A 9,010-nucleotide genomic window follows, 5' to 3' on the forward strand; every position below is an offset into this window, starting at 1 on the left:
AATTGAATATTACATTGTATTATGTTTACAGTCTAGCATCTTGGTTGTCCATTACATATCAATTTCTCAATTAGTTACTATATTTTAGTTTTCTAGTTTATTTATCATAGTTTTTTATAGTATAGTTAATTATTATACTTGATCTACCTGAAGCCAGTAAGTCATATTCTTGTTTGCACTACTTGACATTTGTCTCAGTAACAGACTTGAAGGTGCCCAATGCTAGCACCAGTTCTAGTCATCAAACAAAGTGGAGCTAACGAGTAGGTTGCTTAAAGATTATTGACAACGTCATATTATATTTGCATATACTGCACTGTCACTGACATGAACGGCTAGTCAAATTCTCAGTCTAACATATCAATAAAACTGTTGTGAAGAAAAGAGTCACAGCAATTGCTAATCAGATTAGCACAGAAACCAGGAGAGAAGACTTTCTGATTTTCATTTTAAGGTCAGCAATTTCCCCATAGTGGATCCAAAGTTAAAAAATCACAGTAAACCGTGCAATGTAGGGCCGCATCTAAGAACTGCTACCACTTTAATTAACTGGCAGTCAAGGACATGTCCATTATTCAGTTTGTCACTGTTGTGCTTGCGTGCAAATCAGCCAACAGTGTGCAGCAATCAAACTCGCCCAAACAGTATGCATTCTTTGGTAATACTATTTACAGTTAGAGTCACAACTTTGTCTTCTATTCTTACATGTAAATATCCTATTTTCACTAAATCCATATATATCTTTAGATTTAGATTTTTTAATAATTTATACTGTACAATCCAATGGCAAGGAGAGTGGAAATCTGGTTCTGATGTGCACTAACTGGTGTATGTTCTGAATGACAATAAAGTGGCTAGTGTATTCTAATCTAAAAATATAAATTGACCTTTCCAGATGTAAAACTGGAAATTATTAGATTCCCCAGGGGAATAGCCCAATTATATAAGAGCTGATTCTCCAACAAAGAGACTAAATTGAAAATGCTGGGATACAAAGTCAAATCAAACAGCCCAAAGTTTCTGAAGCATCATTACTTTGCTGGAGATGGTTTGAACACAGTAAAAACCAGAACATACCAAATAGATAATGAATAAATAGGTGCTGTTAGAGTATAGTCCCATTTATTAGACCAAGACAATAATCTGTTGATGACTGACTTCTGCCCTCTTTTCCCTGAGTAGGAATAGTTGTAGGAATTGTTATGAGAGTCCCGGAAAATAGGTTGCTGCTCTGAATCTTTGTTTTGAATCTCTGAATGCTCTGAATCTGTTTTTCCATGGAACAAAAACTTTTTTGTTTTGTTTTTTCATTTCATTTTAAGTTTTTTTTTAGATGGAAAAGCAGTGTGCACTGTTAGCCTTTGCAGTAATTTCCATAGCTTAGTACTGCAAAATCAACAGTAAATGTTGTGGCTTCAGTGCCACAAAATTTAGAACGGAAATTTATATTGTTCAGCTTGCATGTTAAAAACCACAAACATGTAGCTAACTATAGGCTTTCTTGTGGAACTGAGAACTGCCCTGCCACTTTCAGAACATTTTCTGCCTTCATTCACATATGCCAAGGAATCACAGAACAAGAAGGGAGACCACCGAGGAGGAGTTTTATAAGTTCACTGGTGACCTCAGCTGTCAAGTTCCTGGATGTGGGTATGCTCTACAAAACTTCACAGCTCTTTGTGCCCCTATCAGATTTCATATCAAAGATGGGGAGGGGGGTCCATTTGAAGGTTGCTCTAAATACTTCAGTGTCCGAACATCATTTTCCAGCCATATTTCTCAAAAACATAAGTAGACAGTTCAGCAGTCAAGGCAACAAGAAATTGGGGGATTTGCCATAATACAAGGACAGGACACAGTTAATCTATTAGAAGAGAGTTGACTTTGTGTCATTTAAAAATGCAGGCTAAAATGCTCTTGCCAGCCAGCACTATACAGAGCATCATAGAGGAATTTCAGGATCTTTGCAGCTGTGCAATGCACGAAGCAAAAGTAGACACTGAATCTAACACCATTAACCTTTCATTGGTAATGGTAGGACTAAGGGTGGAAATTATGACAAACTGTAAAATATACTGTATTTTACTATGTATTTTTCAACTTTTCAATGCAAGACCTTGAGTTTGTAGTTCTTTTGCAGTCCTGGGATTGATTTTCAGCTTCAGACAAGGTCCCCAAAACTGCCTTTCTGTTAGTACTCAATCCTAATCGCAGTGTTCATCTTTTAGTGAGGACATATTTGTTGAAATAGCCATATGAAGTTGCTTTTCCATTGATCTCTCTCTCTCTCTCTCTCTTTTTTTAGATGGCAGACCAAAGAATTTGAATGACGCCATTACTCTGGAGCTTGTGAAAGATTTCCACTCCAACTGTCGCATGCAATCACAAGAGGAGACAGAGGTCATCCAGAGGAAAGGAGAAGTATGGTTAGAATTGTTGTGGAGGCCATGCAAGTTAACTGCAGAAACCCTAAACGTGCGTCCAGTGAAGAGGTTGCTAAGATCATTGTAAACAGATACCCTCAAACATTTGCAGATTTTACTGAAAAGGGAGAAAGACTGGGTTGTGGACATTATTCACTACTAAGAAGCATCAAATCTAGAGTTGAACATGTTAATCAAGATAATACAACACATAGACTTCGTCAAACAAAGAGAACCAGGAATGAGGAAGACTGTAATCCCAGCAGTAATGCAACCTCACCTAAAAAAGTTAGATGCCTTGTTGATAGCTATGGTTGTATAAATTGGCAGCCAGTTGAACTTCCTTAGGGGGAAACACAAGCTTCTTTGGAGGAAAAGAAACACATCCTGTTAACAATATTTAATTTAGAAGGACCTGGAGCTGTGGAGAGACCTGATGTGGATGACTTCATGTGCCTCACATATATTTCTCAGCGGCAGCTTATCAACAGTTGTCCCTCACTTTCAGTAGCTGAAATTCAGGAGCAGTGGCCATTCTTGTTTACTTGGAAAGGTCTTTCGAACCACTTTTACAAACTCACAGGCATCGATATCAGTGAGCGCTTAGGTCAGGCCCTCATAACCAAAGGCAGAAGGATTATTAACTATTTCTCTAGCCAGAAGCTCAAATGGAACCTTGGTATAAGGACACTCATCCAGTAGATAGAAAGTGAGGGAGTTTTGACCAACAACAAGGTTGGCACAGCAGCCATACTTCTCATGATGAAGTATTACAAGGAAGACTCCCTCTTTGTCTTAGCAGATGTAAGCTTTTTTCATACAGCTCTATGTTTAATGCTGTTGCTTGCTGTCCTGTTTTGTTTTTTGTATTTTTTGTTACATAAAATGTCTTGGTCCTCTTTCTGGCAGGAAACATCTACCAGGATGTCCCTTGAAGCAGAGATCAACCTGCCAAGCACCCCAAGGCTGATTATGCTTGGTAAGAAGTCATTCGTGAAATAGAGCTGATTAGACCATATTAAAATTTCTGTTTGGCACAGGAGCTTTTTGTGGACACGGGTATCCAGTCTCTGTTTTGTTAGCTCAAATTTCTGTAATTTCCTTTATAAACCAAGGTTGTTGGACATGTGTCTCAGTGAATCCAGCAAAGTAAAAATATCAAATTTCACATTACATATTACTGATCAAAATGGTAGTCTAGCAACACCAACAGCAAAAATACTGAAGTCAATACTGTAAAGTTTAACAGCAGCACAAACTATAAACTCCAAAATAACCATACAGTTGATTCATCTCCGGTAATTTAATTGGGCTGATTCTTTGTTAGGTGTGTTTAATGTGCACAATAATTCCCAATTATGTACAATTATAATATGTTAAAACGGACTTATTTACATAAGGCCATTAATATGTCTTGATGCATTCTCAATCATCCAGGAAAATAAATCTCCAAAAGTTGATTCTGTTCATCTGGACGTAGCGTTTTCTGGGAGAAACGTTTCGTCACTCATCCAAGTGACTTCTTCAGTCTCAGCTGACTGCAGGTTTCCCCAATCTTATAAACAGTACATTTGCATAATGAATGAAACCAGCCCACTGAAGGAACAATGGGCTGTGAGGTCAGTTCCTTAATCATAATTATGCAAATTCTCATGACCATTGATCAACAACCACTGACCAAAACCCACTGATCAAAGACCACTGATCAATGGCCATGAGTACCATTCACAGAAAGTTGGGGAATGGCTGCAATCACAGCATTGTAAGATGGCGAAAGATGTACCCTTAGGCCCCCTCCTCGATTCAGAGATGGTCTTTCCCTTTTCACGTAAATGGCCTCCTTGACTCCACGCTCAAACCAGCGTTCTTCCCTGTCCAGGATGTGTACTTTCTCATCCTTGAAAGAGTGTCCACTAGCCTGTAGGTGTAAATAGACTGCAGAGTCCTGGCCTGACGAGGTAGCTCTTCTGGTTGTTTGGTTTCCCCGATGTATAAATCCTGGCAATCCTCCTGGCACTTAACAGTGTACACTATGTTACTCTGTTTGTGTCGGGGGACCCGATCCTTGGGGTGGACCAATTTTTGGCGCAGCGTGTTTTGGGGTTTAAAAGCCACAGAGACCCAGTGTTTAGAAAAAATCTGTCTCAACTGTTCCGATACTCCTGAAACATTGGAACTAATTCAGAGGTATGTTTGAACAGTTAGCTAATAGTGATAGATGATGAATAAATTATCCCTAAGTAACTCATTATTTCAAATCACAACTCAATGTTACTGTATGTTACTATTTATTATGGCATGTTTTAAGGTTTTCTTTAAGGATAAACCCTGAAGAGGGAACAAAATGTACCTCCAAGGTTGGGACAAGCAGAAAGACTGGGACCACTGTCAGTGTTGGGGAGTAACGGAATACATGTACCGCCATTACGTATTTAAAATACAAAATATGAGTAACTGTATTCCGTTACAGTTACCGTTTAAAAAGGTGGTATTCAGAATACAGTTACTTTGTTGAAATAAATGGATTACACTGCGGTACTTTCCTGTTTCGTTTTGTCGCGGGTCAGGACTGTGTTGCAGGGAGAATGGACGTTATGGGTCTGTGAGTGCGAGGAGGGAGAAAAGGGGGATTGGAAAGGTACAAGTTGTCATCGAGCAAAAACGGGAGCTGGAAGCATGTAAATATAATAATAACCACTTCAGCCAAGAAGAGTGCCTGACGAGCCCAGTTGTAAGTAAGCTATTAGGACTCGACTGTACACCGTGTTCGTGTTTTCCTCCGAAAACAATAGTTCCGTTGGAGCAGTCTTTCAACGCCTCTCTCTGTCTCTCGCAAGAAAAGTTGACCCACACAACAAGCCGACAGGGACCCCGCCGTATTAGCCAGAGGTCCCTTTACTACAGTTCGGAGTCGCGGACCTTCAGTAATAGTAATAATAATATATTAAGTAATCCAAAGTATTCAGAATACGTTACTGTCATTGAGTAACGTAACGGAATACGTTACAGAATACATTTTGGGGCATGTATTCTGTTTTCTGTAATGGAATACATTTTAAAAGTAACCTTCCCAACACTGGCCACTGTGAAGCGAAAGGTTGTTCACATTAACCCTCATGTCACAACTTTCCTCCAGCGGCTTACTGAATTTGAGTGGAGAACTTCAAATTAGGTAACTGTTTTTGCCATTTTTAGTGAATTTAAGTGACCAATGTGTTGTTACTTGTGTCTCCACAGATGATCCATGGCCCATGCTTTCTGGACATTTACAGAAGACGAACAACAATGAAGACAAGCTCTCTTGCCATCTTTTTTGAGTGCAACAGTTTTGATTTTTTTTTTTTTTTTTTTTTTTTTAGCCTGTCCCGTTTGGCTCTTTTGCCATCAGAATTGTTGTCTAAAGGCAAAGAAAGATGCCCAACGGATTTACTTTACCAAATTGACCATCTCATTGATTTTTTTTCCTTCTTTTACCCGTTTGTTAAAAATTATTTCAGCTACTTACACTTTAATTGTCACATGTATTGGCTCACCCTACAAATCAATGAACTCAGTCCACAAAGCAAGATCAGGGTTCAGTGCAGGACAGTCAAGTTACTTCACACCACACACCCTCATCCATGTCCTTGTGGACCCTGTTTTGTGCATTGATTTGGTGGTGTGAGCCAGTATTTTGGACTGTGGCGGGGCGTGGCCTGCGGTGCCGTGCAGAGGAGGCGGACGCACCTGCACGGCATCCGCAATCACGCCCCGCCGAATTAAATATTGTACTGGGTCCTGTGGTTGGGTTGTTGGTGTTATGTTGAGCTGGAAGCGGGAGAGCTGCAGCTCTGAGTGCGAATGTACAGCAACCGTGTAGGGATTAATAAAAGCATCAAAATGCCACTGGGTCTGCCGTGGTCGTTTACAGTGGTGCCGAAACCCAGGACGGGAGGCACGGCAGATCCAGGAGTGGGCCAGCAGAGGGAGGACCTGGCGAGAATGGTGGCCGAGCTGGCGGCCACGCAGCAGGAGCAGGCGGCGGTGTGGCGCCGCAGGCGGGAAGAGCTGCAGGACCAGACCGAACGCCACCTGCAGAGGATGGAGAATCTGGCGGCGCTGATCCGGTCCTGCCCGACACCACCGCCACCCCCACCGGCGCTCCCCAATGGCGCTGGAGTGGAGGAGATCCAGTCCGTGCAGGCGCCCGTGCCGGCCCCCAGGTTGCGACCAACTAGCACGCAGCCTGCCACAGCGCCTGTCCCCACACCTCGCGTGGGAGCCGCAGGGGCTCTGCAGGGCCCGGTGCCCGTTCCTGCGCCTCGGAAGAAGGCGGCGGAGCCGGCAGCGGTGGAGGCGGCGCCCGAGGAGCCGCTCCAGCCGGGAGAGACAACAGTGGAGGCGGCGCCCGAGGAGCTGCTCCAGCCGGTAGAGGCAGCGCCGGAGGCGCAGCGAGGGGAGCTGCTCCAGCCGGCAGCGGTGGAGGTGCAGCGTGAGCTGCTCCCACCGGGAGGGGCGGAGAAGCCGCGGGATAAGTCGGTGGTGCACGTGCTAAGGGAGTCCGCGCCACCGAAGCCCGAGGTTAGCGGGGTGAGCAGAGCGGCCTCACCTCCACCAGAGGCCAGTGCCTGCCGGACATCTGCCCAGCCGCCTGCGAGCTGGGGCGCACGACCGTACCAACAGCGCCGCGTCCACCTGCCACGCGGCCGACCTCCGGACCAGCTTCGCCGACGCTGCTGGGTTCGCAGGCGGCCACCTGAACTTACAACTCCCCGTCGCTTGGCCAGGGCCCGGGGGCGCCGACGGTCCGGGCTGATCCCCTCTCCCGCTCGCGGTGGGGGGGAGTACGTTCGGCCGGATGGTTCCCCGGCCTCAGTCGGGCGATGGGGGTATGTGGCGGGGCGTGGCCTGCGGTGCCGTGCAGAGGAGGCGGACGCACCTGCACGGCATCCGCAATCACGCCCCACCGAATTAAATATTGTACTGGGTCCTGTGGTTGGGTTGTTGGTGTTATGTTGAGCTGGAAGCGGGAGAGCTGCAGCTCTGAGTGCGAATGTACAGCAACCGTGTAGGGATTAATAAAAGCATCAAAATGCCACTGGGTCTGCCGTGGTCGTTTACATGGACAAAGTGTATATAAAGGCAGACGTGTGGGGCTTGATATTATATTCATTACAAATCAGTTAATTTGTATGGTGCCAACAAAATGAATGCCAAGACACTTCACATTGTAGGTTTAAGACCCTACAAAATATGAATAAGAAAACCCAACACCTTGAGCATATGTTGTCTGCCATGATATGGATATGACATAATATCGTTATTGTTTGTACAACCATCAGAGAAAATAATGGATTACATGGTTTAGTAAAAACAAGTGCTTCCTCGATGAAAATATGTTTTCAGTTCTTTTCAGTTTTTGATTTTGGAAATGTGTATTTCAGCAGGGAAAAATCAGAACTGAAATAAAGTGGTGTCAACCACATGAATTATATTTTGTGTGTGTCTATCTAGCTATCCATCCAATTTTTTTTGGAACCCTCGAGTATCTTACAGTATGTTACTGTTAACTGAAATTACGGTCAATTACGACCTGTTAAACAGTAAATGACCGCCTGTTGGGACACGGTGTCCTCTAGCAGAGATGAATATTTTTGGTACTGATGATGCGTGATAACGGTAAGTTACTGGTTAATATATTGCAGTTTATTATCTTGCAGCGGGCTTACAGTGACATACCGTGAATAAACGGTAGTATACCAATTTCTTAATCACAGTATGATGTTACTTTGTTGACGTAATTTACGACATAACGACATAACGGTATCTCACTGGCGTCACTGTCGCCAGTGAGATACCATAAAAAAGGCCACGGTACATTACCATAATTTGTCCAAGAGTATTATACCACACCAGCAAAACATGGTATCATCCTGCAGAACGGTAAGCTACCGTAACACGGCGTCACGGTATGACGCTGGCAACGGTGACGCCAGTATGTTACCACAAAGTGGCGATGAAAAGTCTAACAGTGTGGGTTGCAGGTAGACAACAGAGTGGACAGGTTGGCAGTAAAAGGTCTAACAGAGGGAGACAGAAAACCACACACTCTGTATTGTAAACTGGGTATAGGTGTCGATATCAAATAACATGAGAAGTCTTTTTGTTGTGGGTGAAAGCTCACACAGAACTGCCAAATGTCCAGGGGGTTTAAACCAGACATCTCCTTGCTGTGAGGCAGTAGTCCTAACCACTGTGCCACCGTGCAAATCATTCTTGACAGGCCATGATGTTTTGCCTCATTAGTGTATAATATCGAGCATCTCATGCTTAATAGTGCAGTCCAGCGGTTCCCAAACTTTTTTCGCTAGGCCCCCTTTGTTTTACAAGAAAAATGTTCGTTAACGTCTCTGCTTTAAGATTTTTTTTCTCTTGTCACTGTAAGCGCATTGGGTATTCCAACACAATCTCACGGCAGCTATTGAAATAGTCATAACTTCTAATCAGTTAAATTTGTGTTCAGTCCTGAAAATCTCTACTTCTGATTCATGTTTGTGTAAACAGAATTGATGTTTTCCTTTTTTAAAAACAAGTCGTCACACCAGAGA

At 43.5% G+C, this 9,010-nt stretch overlaps 1 pseudogene; it reads left to right on the forward strand.

Annotated features, from left to right (window-relative positions):
* Positions 1–2,423: 2,423 nt before the first annotated feature.
* LOC113028160 (uncharacterized) lies at positions 2,424–3,425 on the forward strand (annotated as a pseudogene).
* Positions 3,426–9,010: the final 5,585 nt, after the last annotated feature.

Source organism: Astatotilapia calliptera, chromosome 2, assembly GCF_900246225.1.
Source record: "Astatotilapia calliptera chromosome 2, fAstCal1.2, whole genome shotgun sequence".
Classification (NCBI taxonomy): domain Eukaryota; kingdom Metazoa; phylum Chordata; class Actinopteri; order Cichliformes; family Cichlidae; genus Astatotilapia; species Astatotilapia calliptera.